We start from the raw sequence: 17,039 nt of genomic DNA, 5'->3' as shown, positions 1-17,039 counted from the left end.
CAGGCCATGGTACCTCCAACACTCTGGGAGTAGTTTAATTATAAACAAGTTCCCATCAGTCCACCATCGAGACCGCCCTTCATCATCTGGGATCTTTTATGTTTATAAATAACACAAAGAGGGTAAAAAAACCTGGGCTGGCAGATAGCTAAGCCATGCACAGGAAAAACCGTAGTGTTATTATAGATGTGCGAAGAAAGCGTGTATACTCGGGGAACTGAAAAGCAGTGCAAAGAAAAAGTGTATGTGAAAGAGAGAAAGGCTCTAAAATTAGGTCGTGATCGGGAAAACAAGTTTAATAAACACCCTCACACTCCTAAATCAATAAAAACAGTGCAAAATTAGTGGTGTAACAAATGACCACTAAAAAAGGTGTAAGGTCGACATGTTTCTGCAGACAGTTGGAGTCTAGTGATCTCCTGCTGCTTCTTCAGGACCATTAGTGCTACTGCTGAATTAAAATAACAAAAACCATATCACCTGATGGTGTATGTGTGTTCATCTTCTCATCCTAAGAGAAAAAACGTATATAGTAGGGTACAGAGTCAAGGATACTTTTAACAAAAAACAACATGCACCATGTGCCATCATTATAATGTGCTGGTCGTAAACAATTATCGACCATCATCTCGGACTGTCAAGGTCAGTCTACAATCACCACTACAATTAATATGTAGAAGTAAATTCACTCACCCACGTGATGGGAAGGAACTGCCCCACCTCACCTGGCACGAGCTCAGGTAGTGGATGCACCGCACTAAGAAAAAAACAACAATTAAACAGATGTATCTACACCTGTAATCCTAGTCCAATTGATCTCAACACGCGCCACACACGGCGCCCCGCCCCGTCATTGCCACAGAACCCCACCTGGTTACGTGGGTAGCTTAATTAAAATATAACTCAAGTTTGATAGTTATTGGGTTCCCATGCCCAACCTCATGACCAAACGCCACTTTCAGAGCATCTCTACAACTTTTCAAACTATCTTCATGCATTGCAAAGTTCGAAATCCACAGATAGTCAAACGCTCATCACTCAGGCATAGGCTGACTCACCTATCCGTCGGTGCACCGGTCGTCCCTCTAAGCTCTCTCGTAGGGAGGAACCGACGCGGTGCACCGACGAGGTTTAAATGCCTTCATCAGCCTTAGTGTTTGGGGCGGGCCAGGCGTTTCCGGACGCGTCTAGTGCGTCATAGCGTACAGCGCGCCGCGCGCCCTCAATGCTATGCTGGTAGTCATGGGAATTGTAGTTCCCACGGAATATTGATCTCCCGCGTTCGCCAGTTCGAGTCCCCTTTAGGGGACATGCGCAACAAACAATACCAGCCTTAATTTAAATTAGACAAACGGGGAGCTAGTCACAGGACGATATTATTATTAAAAACCAATTAATACTCAGTGGCCAATTAGCGCGCTGATGATGGGAAATGTAGTTCCCAAAGGACATAGTCTCCCACAGCGTGGATTCCAGACCTCCTAAAGCAACATGAGTTACAGAGAGCTCCCAACCAGATTAGAAGATCTTCTTTTGGCAATATATTTAATAAAGAAAACCCTCTGTACATGAATGAATTGGAAGATCCTCTTTAAGGAGTGTGTTTAACAAAGAGGTCCCTATGTACATGAAGGGATTAAAAGATCTTCTATTAAGCAATGAATTTATCAAAGAGGTCCCTACGTACATAGATCAAGGGGACCCATCGACGCTCAGTATTGGGTAAAGATAGTTGGACTTAAGGACCACAGTAACCCAATCTGACAAAAGGTCAATATGTCCATTACAATTTGATGTATCCTAGAATAGGATGCTTCAAGTTACCCGAGGAGTGTTCCCAGCAACATGATAGCCATCCAATCACTATATTACAAAGCATGTACTTAACTGAGATCCAAATCCAATGACTAACTTGAACCAGTATTGCAATTAAAGGGACATCCAGGGGATGTCATCATTCAACCCAAGTTTGTCACTTCGAAGACGGTAGACCCACTTCTGTTCACATTTGAACAAAAATTTGGAAATGTCTGTTACTGATGGAGAAATCCATGGTTGGTCTAATACCGTCCAAAGGATGTCAGTAGGTTGGTGACCCACCTGCACAAAGTGATTCGTCAATTTGGTAGCCTGTTTGCCGCAACGAATCGAACTTTTATGTTCAGAAATTCTGAGCTTGATTTTACGGGTGGTCATCCCTACGTAGTTCAGTTTGCATGGACAAGTTATCAAATAAATCAGGTTCGAACTATTGCAATTAGTGAACCGTCTTAGTTGCCATGGTCTGTCAGTCCCAATATCTATGGTAAGTGTTTTAGTCGTCTGGGGACAAGCCGCACAGCTGCCACAGGGATGGTGTCCGGTAACTGCGGGCAAGTCCCAGAGAGTTCCAACAGCTCTGGGAATCGAGGTTTTTGGTCTGGTATGAACCAGCTGATCTCGCAAGTTCTGGTCTCTCTTAAAGGCGAACAGTGGAGGAGGGATAGAGTCTGGACCTGTCCCGAGAATTTTCCAATGTTTCCTAACAATTTTTTGAACTTTGTTGGAAAGCGTGTTATATGTGTGTACACAGGTAATTCTCTCTTGTTGGTTCTTTGGGGGTGCAGGTTCTAATAAACATTCTCTGTTGTTATTAGCAGCACGTTTTTTAGAATGTTTAATGAGACGTTGAGGATAATTTTTGTCTCGCAGGTTTTTTTCAAGTGCTGCAGAATGTGTGCCAAAGGCCATTTTAGTGGAACAATTCCTCTGAATCCGGAGGAATTGTCCAAAGGGTAGGTTATCCCTTAACGCCTTTGGATGAAAGCTGTCATAGCTTAACAAGGAATTCCTTGCCATTGGCTTGCGGTACAGCTCAGATTGTAGACCCCCTCCTGACGCTGAGATCAACAGGTCCAAGAAGGCGAGCTGGTGTCTATCAAATTCCATAGTAAATTTCAGGAAACGATTTCTTCCATTCAACCACATGTGAAATTGGTGAAGTTCCTCTACTGTGCCACGCCACACGACCAAGATATCGTCTATATATCTTTTCCATACTCGCAGACACTGGAGATATGGGTTAGTGTCTGCGAGTACGTGTGTCTGTTCAAAAGTATAAACATATAGATTAGCGAGGCTAGGAGCAAAGACGCTTCCCATGCTCGTCCCACTAACCTGAAGATAGATAGATTCCTCATACTGGAAGAAGTTCTCAGTCATGGCGATAGTCGCCAAAGTCATAATAAAGCTGACCGGAGTGATCGAATTCAGATCTCTGATGTTTAGAAGGGCTTCAATGGCCTCTAGTGTCTCAGTTTGTGGGATCGATGTATATAGGCTCTCCACATCAAAGGACACTAGGAAATCAAGATCTTCATTAAATTCTATTCCTGGCAGAATCCTTAGGACATCCTTAGTGTCCTTAAGGAAAGTTGGCATCTCCCGCACTATAGGCTGCAAGAAAAAGTCTCCAAAAGTAGACAAGGGTTCCAACAGAGAACCAATCCCCGATATGATAGGTCTACCGGGAGGGGGGCGTTGTGGCTTGTGCACCTTTGGAAGTGTGTAGAAATATGGCATTTTAGGATGGATAGTACGCAAATACTGGGACTCCTTGTCTGTGATCCATCCCTCTGCAAGGCCTTCCTCAACTACGTGGCCGATGACCACGGACAACCTGTCAGTTGGATCCTTGTCGAGTTTACGATAGGCCTTGATGTCATTTAATTGCCGCATACACTCTTCACGGTACATGTCCGTGTCCAATAAAACGGTGGCCCCACCCTTATCGGCTGGTTTGATTACCACCGATGTCAAGTTTGCCAATGTCGTAACTGCCTCCTGTTCAGTTTTGGATAGATTAACAAAATGATTTTGAGGTCGGAGGTACAGTTGTGACAAATCATGATCCACTGCCTCTTCGAATGCCTGTACTTTCGCCGGTAGTCCCACTAAGCCGGGATTAAAAGTTGAGGGTCTCTTGAGGCTAGTGTTTACTATGTCTTCACTTTGTGTGACAGTAGTTTTATTGGCAAATAGATAGTGGAGCCTAATCTTGCGGAAAAATTTGCCCATTTCAGTTTGAATAAGAAACGGGTCACCCTTGTTGGTTTTGACAAAGCCTAGTCCTTTATTAAGGACTAATTTCTCAGTGTCAGTCAAGACATGTTTGCTGAGATTGATTACAAGGCTGATGTCCCTGCTTGTTCCCTCGGTATCTTCTTGCCGTCCCTCAGATCCATGGTTGCTGGGGGAAGGTTCCAACGTACTTGGCCTTGTTGTTGGCCTCTCCGCTTGCCTCTCGGACGTCCAAAGCCCTGTCCTAAAAAAGGCTGCTGGTTGTAGTCTGGGTATTGTTGTTGAGGTCCAAAGGGACCTGGAGGGGGGAATGATGGAGGACCCCAAGGTGATGGTACTATAACATCGGCTCCAGTAACTGGTGATGAGGGATGGGCCAAAGTCCTTGTACTAAAAAAGAACCAGGCAAGGGTTTGTGTCCATGGCATCATCATGGCTGAATATCTAAGGGGTAACTGTGCCCCTAGTGGGCTAATTGTTAACAACGCCCCCCGCTTGTTTCTGGACAACAAGGATTTTTGTAGAGACTGGTATCTTATCGCGTGGAAATGCACGCGCGATTGGCTAGTGCTGATTATAAAAACGGCTAAAAAGAAAGCCGACGAAATAATGGTGGAAATTCAAACCCTAGAGGGCCAGATCCGGGCGACTCTTACGAGCAAAGTTTTTGGTAAAGGACAGGAAGAAGGGAATAGAGTCAGTAAAGAACTAAGGGACTCTATCCTAGTGCAAAAACTTGCGAAATTTGAAAAAGATTTGGCTAAATTTTCTGCCGAGACCGTATATCCGTATACGGGGGACAATTATGTTCCGGCGGCATCTAACAACACTGGCCGGTCAGGATCATCATATGGCACGTCAAACTCAGATGATGCCTCTACAGACTCAGACTCTTCCAACCAGGGTGGTGCTAAGGTAAGCACAAGAGGGCGAGGTAACAACAGGAGAAATCGAAGGGGCTATAATCCTTATTACGCCCAACCTCCTATTCCACCTTGGTGGCAACCATCACCTTGGGGTCCTCCATCATTCCCCCCTCCAGGTCCCTTTGGACCTCAACAACAATACCCAGACTACAACCAGCAGCCTTTTTTAGGACAGGGCTTTGGACGTCCGAGAGGCAAGCGGAGAGGCCAACAACAAGGCCAAGTACGTTGGAACCTTCCCCCAGCAACCATGGATCTGAGGGACGGCAAGAAGATACCGAGGGAACAAGCAGGGACATCAGCCTTGTAATCAATCTCAGCAAACATGTCTTGACTGACACTGAGAAATTAGTCCTTAATAAAGGACTAGGCTTTGTCAAAACCAACAAGGGTGACCCGTTTCTTATTCAAACTGAAATGGGCAAATTTTTCCGCAAGATTAGGCTCCACTATCTATTTGCCAATAAAACTACTGTCACACAAAGTGAAGACATAGTAAACACTAGCCTCAAGAGACCCTCAACTTTTAATCCCGGCTTAGTGGGACTACCGGCGAAAGTACAGGCATTCGAAGAGGCAGTGGATCATGATTTGTCACAACTGTACCTCCGACCTCAAAATCATTTTGTTAATCTATCCAAAACTGAACAGGAGGCAGTTACGACATTGGCAAACTTGACATCGGTGGTAATCAAACCAGCCGATAAGGGTGGGGCCACCGTTTTATTGGACACGGACATGTACCGTGAAGAGTGTATGCGGCAATTAAATGACATCAAGGCCTATCGTAAACTCGACAAGGATCCAACTGACAGGTTGTCCGTGGTCATCGGCCACGTAGTTGAGGAAGGCCTTGCAGAGGGATGGATCACAGACAAGGAGTCCCAGTATTTGCGTACTATCCATCCTAAAATGCCATATTTCTACACACTTCTAAAGGTGCACAAGCCACAACGCCCCCCTCCCGGTAGACCTATCATATCGGGGATTGGTTCTCTGTTGGAACCCTTGTCTACTTTTGGAGACTTTTTCTTGCAGCCTATAGTGCGGGAGATGCCAACTTTCCTTAAGGACACTAAGGATGTCCTAAGGATTCTGCCAGGAATAGAATTTAATGAAGATCTTGATTTCCTAGTGTCCTTTGATGTGGAGAGCCTATATACATCGATCCCACAAACTGAGACACTAGAGGCCATTGAAGCCCTTCTAAACATCAGAGATCTGAATTCGATCACTCCGGTCAGCTTTATTATGACTTTGGCGACTATCGCCATGACTGAGAACTTCTTCCAGTATGAGGAATCTATCTATCTTCAGGTTAGTGGGACGAGCATGGGAAGCGTCTTTGCTCCTAGCCTCGCTAATCTATATGTTCATACTTTTGAACAGACACACGTACTCGCAGACACTAACCCATATCTCCAGTGTCTGCGAGTATGGAAAAGTTATATAGACGATATCTTGGTCGTGTGGCGTGGCACAGTAGAGGAACTTCACCAATTTCACATGTGGTTGAATGGAAGAAATCGTTTCCTGAAATTTACTATGGAATTTGATAGACACCAGCTCGCCTTCTTGGACCTGTTGATCTCAGCGTCAGGAGGGGGTCTACAATCTGAGCTGTACCGCAAGCCAATGGCAAGGAATTCCTTGTTAAGCTATGACAGCTTTCATCCAAAGGCGTTAAGGGATAACCTACCCTTTGGACAATTCCTCCGGATTCAGAGGAATTGTTCCACTAAAATGGCCTTTGGCACACATTCTGCAGCACTTGAAAAAAACCTGCGAGACAAAAATTATCCTCAACGTCTCATTAAACATTCTAAAAAACGTGCTGCTAATAACAACAGAGAATGTTTATTAGAACCTGCACCCCCAAAGAACCAACAAGAGAGAATTACCTGTGTACACACATATAACACGCTTTCCAACAAAGTTCAAAAAATTGTTAGGAAACATTGGAAAATTCTCGGGACAGGTCCAGACTCTATCCCTCCTCCACTGTTCGCCTTTAAGAGAGGCCAGAACTTGCGAGATCAGCTGGTTCATACCAGACCAAAAACCTCGATTCCCAGAGCTGTTGGAACTCTCTGGGACTTGCCCGCAGTTACCGGACACCATCCCTGTGGCAGCTGTGCGGCTTGTCCCCAGACGACTAAAACACTTACCATAGATATTGGGACTGACAGACCATGGCAACTAAGACGGTTCACTAATTGCAATAGTTCGAACCTGATTTATTTGATAACTTGTCCATGCAAACTGAACTACGTAGGGATGACCACCCGTAAAATCAAGCTCAGAATTTCTGAACATAAAAGTTCGATTCGTTGCGGCAAACAGGCTACCAAATTGACGAATCACTTTGTGCAGGTGGGTCACCAACCTACTGACATCCTTTGGACGGTATTAGACCAACCATGGATTTCTCCATCAGTAACAGACATTTCCAAATTTTTGTTCAAATGTGAACAGAAGTGGGTCTACCGTCTTCGAAGTGACAAACTTGGGTTGAATGATGACATCCCCTGGATGTCCCTTTAATTGCAATACTGGTTCAAGTTAGTCATTGGATTTGGATCTCAGTTAAGTACATGCTTTGTAATATAGTGATTGGATGGCTATCATGTTGCTGGGAACACTCCTCGGGTAACTTGAAGCATCCTATTCTAGGATACATCAAATTGTAATGGACATATTGACCTTTTGTCAGATTGGGTTACTGTGGTCCTTAAGTCCAACTATCTTTACCCAATACTGAGCGTCGATGGGTCCCCTTGATCTATGTACGTAGGGACCTCTTTGATAAATTCATTGCTTAATAGAAGATCTTTTAATCCCTTCATGTACATAGGGACCTCTTTGTTAAACACACTCCTTAAAGAGGATCTTCCAATTCATTCATGTACAGAGGGTTTTCTTTATTAAATATATTGCCAAAAGAAGATCTTCTAATCTGGTTGGGAGCTCTCTGTAACTCATGTTGCTTTAGGAGGTCTGGAATCCACGCTGTGGGAGACTATGTCCTTTGGGAACTACATTTCCCATCATCAGCGCGCTAATTGGCCACTGAGTATTAATTGGTTTTTAATAATAATATCGTCCTGTGACTAGCTCCCCGTTTGTCTAATTTAAATTAAGGCTGGTATTGTTTGTTGCGCATGTCCCCTAAAGGGGACTCGAACTGGCGAACGCGGGAGATCAATATTCCGTGGGAACTACAATTCCCATGACTACCAGCATAGCATTGAGGGCGCGCGGCGCGCTGTACGCTATGACGCACTAGACGCGTCAGGAAACGCCTGGCCCGCCCCAAACACTAAGGCGGATGAAGGCATTTAAACCTCGTCGGTGCACCGCGTCGGTTCCTCCCTACGAGAGAGCTTAGAGGGACGACCGGTGCACCGACGGATAGGTGAGTCAGCCTATGCCTGAGTGATGAGCGTTTGACTATCTGTGGATTTCGAACTTTGCAATGCATGAAGATAGTTTGAAAAGTTGTAGAGATGCTCTGAAAGTGGCGTTTGGTCATGAGGTTGGGCATGGGAACCCAATAACTATCAAACTTGAGTTATATTTTAATTAAGCTACCCACGTAACCAGGTGGGGTTCTGTGGCAATGACGGGGCGGGGCGCCGTGTGTGGCGCGTGTTGAGATCAATTGGACTAGGATTACAGGTGTAGATACATCTGTTTAATTGTTGTTTCTTTCTTAGTGCGGTGCATCCACTACCTGAGCTCGTGCCAGGTGAGGTGGGGCAGTTCCTTCCCATCACATGGGTGAGTGAATTTACTTCTACATATTAATTGTAGTGGTGATTGTAGACTGACCTTGACAGTCCGAGATGATGGTCGATAATTGTTTACGACCAGCACATTATAATGATGGCACATGGTGCATGTTGTTTTTTGTTAAAAGTATCCTTGACTCTGTACCCTACTATATACGTTTTTTCTCTTAGGATGAGAAGATGAACACACATACACCATCAGGTGATATGGTTTTTGTTATTTTAATTCAGCAGTAGCACTAATGGTCCTGAAGAAGCAGCAGGAGATCACTAGACTCCAACTGTCTGCAGAAACATGTCGACCTTACACCTTTTTTAGTGGTCATTTGTTACACCACTAATTTTGCACTGTTTTTATTGATTTAGGAGTGTGAGGGTGTTTATTAAACTTGTTTTCCCGATCACGACCTAATTTTAGAGCCTTTCTCTCTTTCACATACACTTTTTCTTTGCACTGCTTTTCAGTTCCCCGAGTATACACGCTTTCTTCGCACATCTATAATAACACTACGGTTTTTCCTGTGCATGGCTTAGCTATCTGCCAGCCCAGGTTTTTTTACCCTCTTTGTGTTATTTATAAACATAAAAGATCCCAGATGATGAAGGGCGGTCTCGATGGTGGACTGATGGGAACTTGTTTATAATTAAACTACTCCCTGGTGTTGCTATATTTTGGGTACATTGTCTGGTCTTGGACTCACTGTTAATTTTGGTTGGTGTCAATTCTGTGTAGGGGATTTAACAGTTGAGGTCGATAAACTTACCCCTAGGACCTTCCTTGTGTTTAGTAGTTTTTGTGCAGCTGAGGCTGCAGGTTCCTTATGTTGTTTTTGCACCGTAACTATTTATTTATTTAACTATAAATTGTTCAAGTCATTCAACATCTCCTAGGTCTTGTTGATCGGGCTTGCGCCTACGCGTGGTGTCCCCCTGTTGTGACCATGGCTACCAACCCTGGTCTAGCTTTTGACAACGCCGAGATTGACTCCATCTTGGCAGAAAATCCGAGTATACTGGGTACTATAACATCGGCTCCAGTAACTGGTGATGAGGGATGGGCCAAAGTCCTTGTACTAAAAAAGAACCAGGCAAGGGTTTGTGTCCATGGCATCATCATGGCTGAATATCTCAGGGGTAACTGTGCCCCTAGTGGGCTAATTGTTAACAACGCCCCCCGCTTGTTTCTGGACAACAAGGATTTTTGTAGAGACTGGTATCTTATCGCGTGGAAATGCACGCGCGATTGGCTAGTGCTGATTATAAAAACGGCTAAAAAGAAAGCCGACGAAATAATAGTGGAAATTCAAACCCTAGAGGGCCAGATCCGGGCGACTCTTACGAGCAAAGTTTTTGGTAAAGGACAGGAAGAAGGGAATAGAGTCAGTAAAGAACTAAGGGACTCTATCCTAGTGCAAAAACTTGCGAAATTTGAAAAAGATTTGGCTAAATTTTCTGCCGAGACCGTATATCCGTATGCGGGGGACAATTATGTTCCAGCGGCATCTAACAACACTGGCCGGTCAGGATCATCATATGGCACGTCAAACTCAGATGATGCCTCTACAGACTCAGACTCTTCCAACCAGGGTGGTGCTAAGGTAAGCACAAGAGGGCGAGGTAACAACAGGAGAAATCGAAGGGGCTATAATCCTTATTACGCCCAACCTCCTATTCCACCTTGGTGGCAACCATCACCTTGGGGTCCTCCATCATTCCCCCCTCCAGGTCCCTTTGGACCTCAACAACAATACCCAGACTACAACCAGCAGCCTTTTTTAGGACAGGGCTTTGGACGTCCGAGAGGCAAGCGGAGAGGCCAACAACAAGGCCAAGTACGTTGGAACCTTCCCCCAGCAACCATGGATCTGAGGGACGGCAAGAAGATACCGAGGGAACAAGCAGGGACATCAGCCTTGTAATCAATCTCAGCAAACATGTCTTGACTGACACTGAGAAATTAGTCCTTAATAAAGGACTAGGCTTTGTCAAAACCAACAAGGGTGACCCGTTTCTTATTCAAACTGAAATGGGCAAATTTTTCCGCAAGATTAGGCTCCACTATCTATTTGCCAATAAAACTACTGTCACACAAAGTGAAGACATAGTAAACACTAGCCTCAAGAGACCCTCAACTTTTAATCCCGGCTTAGTGGGACTACCGGCGAAAGTACAGGCATTCGAAGAGGCAGTGGATCATGATTTGTCACAACTGTACCTCCGACCTCAAAATCATTTTGTTAATCTATCCAAAACTGAACAGGAGGCAGTTACGACATTGGCAAACTTGACATCGGTGGTAATCAAACCAGCCGATAAGGGTGGGGCCACCGTTTTATTGGACACGGACATGTACCGTGAAGAGTGTATGCGGCAATTAAATGACATCAAGGCCTATCGTAAACTCGACAAGGATCCAACTGACAGGTTGTCCGTGGTCATCGGCCACGTAGTTGAGGAAGGCCTTGCAGAGGGATGGATCACAGACAAGGAGTCCCAGTATTTGCGTACTATCCATCCTAAAATGCCATATTTCTACACACTTCCAAAGGTGCACAAGCCACAACGCCCCCCTCCCGGTAGACCTATCATATCGGGGATTGGTTCTCTGTTGGAACCCTTGTCTACTTTTGTAGACTTTTTCTTGCAGCCTATAGTGCGGGAGATGCCAACTTTCCTTAAGGACACTAAGGATGTCCTAAGGATTCTGCCAGGAATAGAATTTAATGAAGATCTTGATTTCCTAGTGTCCTTTGATGTGGAGAGCCTATATACATCGATCCCACAAACTGAGACACTAGAGGCCATTGAAGCCCTTCTAAACATCAGAGATCTGAATTCGATCACTCCGGTCAGCTTTATTATGACTTTGGCGACTATCGCCATGACTGAGAACTTCTTCCAGTATGAGGAATCTATCTATCTTCAGGTTAGTGGGACGAGCATGGGAAGCGTCTTTGCTCCTAGCCTCGCTAATCTATATGTTTATACTTTTGAACAGACACACGTACTCGCAGACACTAACCCATATCTCCAGTGTCTGCGAGTATGGAAAAGATATATAGACGATATCTTGGTCGTGTGGCGTGGCACAGTAGAGGAACTTCACCAATTTCACATGTGGTTGAATGGAAGAAATCGTTTCCTGAAATTTACTATGGAATTTGATAGACACCAGCTCGCCTTCTTGGACCTGTTGATCTCAGCGTCAGGAGGGGGTCTACAATCTGAGCTGTACCGCAAGCCAATGGCAAGGAATTCCTTGTTAAGCTATGACAGCTTTCATCCAAAGGCGTTAAGGGATAACCTACCCTTTGGACAATTCCTCCGGATTCAGAGGAATTGTTCCACTAAAATGGCCTTTGGCACACATTCTGCAGCACTTGAAAAAAACCTGCGAGACAAAAATTATCCTCAACGTCTCATTAAACATTCTAAAAAACGTGCTGCTAATAACAACAGAGAATGTTTATTAGAACCTGCACCCCCAAAGAACCAACAAGAGAGAATTACCTGTGTACACACATATAACACGCTTTCCAACAAAGTTCAAAAAATTGTTAGGAAACATTGGAAAATTCTCGGGACAGGTCCAGACTCTATCCCTCCTCCACTGTTCGCCTTTAAGAGAGGCCAGAACTTGCGAGATCAGCTGGTTCATACCAGACCAAAAACCTCGATTCCCAGAGCTGTTGGAACTCTCTGGGACTTGCCCGCAGTTACCGGACACCATCCCTGTGGCAGCTGTGCGGCTTGTCCCCAGACGACTAAAACACTTACCATAGATATTGGGACTGACAGACCATGGCAACTAAGACGGTTCACTAATTGCAATAGTTCGAACCTGATTTATTTGATAACTTGTCCATGCAAACTGAACTACGTAGGGATGACCACCCGTAAAATCAAGCTCAGAATTTCTGAACATAAAAGTTCGATTCGTTGCGGCAAACAGGCTACCAAATTGACGAATCACTTTGTGCAGGTGGGTCACCAACCTACTGACATCCTTTGGACGGTATTAGACCAACCATGGATTTCTCCATCAGTAACAGACATTTCCAAATTTTTGTTCAAATGTGAACAGAAGTGGGTCTACCGTCTTCGAAGTGACAAACTTGGGTTGAATGATGACATCCCCTGGATGTCCCTTTAATTGCAATACTGGTTCAAGTTAGTCATTGGATTTGGATCTCAGTTAAGTACATGCTTTGTAATATAGTGATTGGATGGCTATCATGTTGCTGGGAACACTCCTCGGGTAACTTGAAGCATCCTATTCTAGGATACATCAAATTGTAATGGACATATTGACCTTTTGTCAGATTGGGTTACTGTGGTCCTTAAGTCCAACTATCTTTACCCAATACTGAGCGTCGATGGGTCCCCTTGATCTATGTACGTAGGGACCTCTTTGATAAATTCATTGCTTAATAGAAGATCTTTTAATCCCTTCATGTACATAGGGACCTCTTTGTTAAACACACTCCTTAAAGAGGATCTTCCAATTCATTCATGTACAGAGGGTTTTCTTTATTAAATATATTGCCAAAAGAAGATCTTCTAATCTGGTTGGGAGCTCTCTGTAACTCATGTTGCTTTAGGAGGTCTGGAATCCACGCTGTGGGAGACTATGTCCTTTGGGAACTACATTTCCCATCATCAGCGCGCTAATTGGCCACTGAGTATTAATTGGTTTTTAATAATAATATCGTCCTGTGACTAGCTCCCCGTTTGTCTAATTTAAATTAAGGCTGGTATTGTTTGTTGCGCATGTCCCCTAAAGGGGACTCGAACTGGCGAACGCGGGAGATCAATATTCCGTGGGAACTACAATTCCCATGACTACCAGCATAGCATTGAGGGCGCGCGGCGCGCTGTACGCTATGACGCACTAGACGCGTCAGGAAACGCCTGGCCCGCCCCAAACACTAAGGCGGATGAAGGCATTTAAACCTCGTCGGTGCACCGCGTCGGTTCCTCCCTACGAGAGAGCTTAGAGGGACGACCGGTGCACCGACGGATAGGTGAGTCAGCCTATGCCTGAGTGATGAGCGTTTGACTATCTGTGGATTTCGAACTTTGCAATGCATGAAGATAGTTTGAAAAGTTGTAGAGATGCTCTGAAAGTGGCGTTTGGTCATGAGGTTGGGCATGGGAACCCAATAACTATCAAACTTGAGTTATATTTTAATTAAGCTACCCACGTAACCAGGTGGGGTTCTGTGGCAATGACGGGGCGGGGCGCCGTGTGTGGCGCGTGTTGAGATCAATTGGACTAGGATTACAGGTGTAGATACATCTGTTTAATTGTTGTTTTTTTCTTAGTGCGGTGCATCCACTACCTGAGCTCGTGCCAGGTGAGGTGGGGCAGTTCCTTCCCATCACGTGGGTGAGTGAATTTACTTCTACATATTAATTGTAGTGGTGATTGTAGACTGACCTTGACAGTCCGAGATGATGGTCGATAATTGTTTACGACCAGCACATTATAATGATGGCACATGGTGCATGTTGTTTTTTGTTAAAAGTATCCTTGACTCTGTACCCTACTATATACGTTTTTTCTCTTAGGATGAGAAGATGAACACACATACACCATCAGGTGATATGGTTTTTGTTATTTTAATTCAGCAGTAGCACTAATGGTCCTGAAGAAGCAGCAGGAGATCACTAGACTCCAACTGTCTGCAGAAACATGTCGACCTTACACCTTTTTTAGTGGTCATTTGTTACACCACTAATTTTGCACTGTTTTTATTGATTTAGGAGTGTGAGGGTGTTTATTAAACTTGTTTTCCCGATCACGACCTAATTTTAGAGCCTTTCTCTCTTTCACATACACTTTTTCTTTGCACTGCTTTTCAGTTCCCCGAGTATACACGCTTTCATCGCACATCTATAATAACACTACGGTTTTTCCTGTGCATGGCTTAGCTATCTGCCAGCCCAGGTTTTTTTACCCTCTTTGTGTTATTTATAAACATAAAAGATCCCAGATGATGAAGGGCGGTCTCGATGGTGGACTGATGGGAACTTGTTTATAATTAAACTACTCCCTGGTGTTGCTATATTTTGGGTACATTGTCTGGTCTTGGACTCACTGTTAATTTTGGTTGGTGTCAATTCTGTGTAGGGGATTTAACAGTTGAGGTCGATAAACTTACCCCTAGGACCTTCCTTGTGTTTAGTACCTCCAACACTCTCCCATCACCAGCACCATTATGAGAGTATGGGACACGGTTGCTGTTTGACGTACTCTTACGACGTTCCCCTCCCCGCTTACTCCTCTCTTGGACAACCCTGAGTTCCCACCTGGTAATGATCCCCAAGCATTCTTCCAATGGGGTACCTCCAGCTGTAGATCAGCGGGCCACCTCTTCGATCTGAAAGGCTTTATTCCCTTCCTGGAGTTATCCAAGGGGTACGATATTGCCTCGCCGCAGCTTTACCAGTACTTTCAACTCAGGCATTGGCTCACACACCCCGACCAGGCCCCATTGGTCGGAAGGCCCATGACTGACTTCGAACGCTGGCTGGTCACGAAAGAATCAGACAAAAGCCTTATCACAGACTTATACAAGTTGCTCACCCCCCCTCCTGAGACACATCACACTGCAGGACAGAAACGGTGGGAGGAGGAATTAGGGAGGACACTGTCGCTCAGGGAATGGCGCTCGATATACTACAGGGCTAACCACACGGCACGGAATATGGTGGGAAGGGAGATGGCAGTGAAACTGGCCACGTATTGGTACCTCACCCCTGTGAGGCTTAACAGAGGTAACCCGACCCCAAGCGCGCATTGCTGGAGGGGATGTGGAGGGAGGGGCACCCTGCTACATTTATTGTGGGACTGCACAGAAGTTAGGGAGTACTGGACGGCAGTACTCAACGATATAGATAGCACATTCGACACTGAGATCCCACGACTTCCTATCTATACCATCCTTGGCCTCCCGAATACACTAACCTTTCCTCTGAAATCCGTGAGGGGCCGCCAAAAGGGTCTGGCAATCCAAGCTGCCTCTCAACACATCTTATCCCTCTGGAGGTCGACCACTCTCCCCACCCAAACGGCTGCTGAGGCCGCTATCCCCTACATTCATATAATCCGACACACTGGTTGGGGAGGGGGGAGGGTAAGGGGAGGGGGGTGGGTCTGTTTGTACTTCTTATTGTTGGGGTTATCAGTCAGGCTTTTTGACAGGTCTTCGCTCATTGCCACCATTTATGGAAGAGACACTACGCAAAGTCGACAACAAAGGCCTAAGAACTTGTGGTGTTGTATATCTAGCTAATCGAACATGACTTTTCACCCTGCGTATCCCTCCTTTTGGTGGCTTCCATACTGTTTTGTAATACCTGTGAATGTTACTGAAACCCATAAAATAAATGTAAACAAAAAAAAAAAGTATATATGTCTTTTTTTTGGGGGGGTAGCGGTCCCCAATAGAAATTATATTTATAATTTGAAGTACTATGGTAACAGGCAGAAAGCCGTTTGGAGGTAGGGTTGAAAGGTACTGGCTGTACAAAAACCATTATGTTTACCCTGAATCCTCTACAAGACAGAAAGGAAAGCAAAGTAAAACAAAACACTGTGTACCAGAATTACAATCCCCTTGCGCCACTTTCGCGTCCAAGGCCCCCCCATGGAAAATTAGAAGTATGTGGGTCTCAATGATGCCCCTCAAACCCTGGGAACAACCACCCCGCTGAGATTTCTGTATTGTGTGAGGCAGGCTGCGTGGCCCTCTGCCTGGTGCCCTCGAGAACCCTGGAGACCGCCACGCCAGAGCCGGTTCCTGCAGTGTCCCGGGGTGCCTACATTTTGAAAGACAGAGCAGTGAAATCTGTTCTCACTTTCAAAATCTAAACCAGATTGCATTTCCACATGCAAGTTAGCATCTCCCCATGTGTAAAAGCAATACCGGTTCCCGAAGAACGCGGGAAGCCAGCCGGACCGTTGGGGCATAGTGGCTCCCATCACGGTCCCCAACATTTTTATAAGACCCGGGGAAAACGATCCCCAGGAATATTAGAAAGTTCTGATAGGGGCTATTTTTTTTTTTTTTTTAAGGAACCTTTATTGTCATGACACGGAGATACAAACATGGGCCTACAACCAGTCCGGCCGGCCGCTATTCATATCGATTAAAAGTAATGTAGCAGAAAAATATACAGCGGTCCGGAGGTCAAGAGCTGAGTAGCATCCAGGATATACCATAGAATTAAAGTACCATGCAATAATAAGGATCTGAGA

Source organism: Lissotriton helveticus, chromosome 1_1 (assembly GCF_964261635.1).
Source record: "Lissotriton helveticus chromosome 1_1, aLisHel1.1, whole genome shotgun sequence".
NCBI lineage: Eukaryota > Metazoa > Chordata > Amphibia > Caudata > Salamandridae > Lissotriton > Lissotriton helveticus.
Note: the sequence above shows the minus strand (reverse complement) of the source record.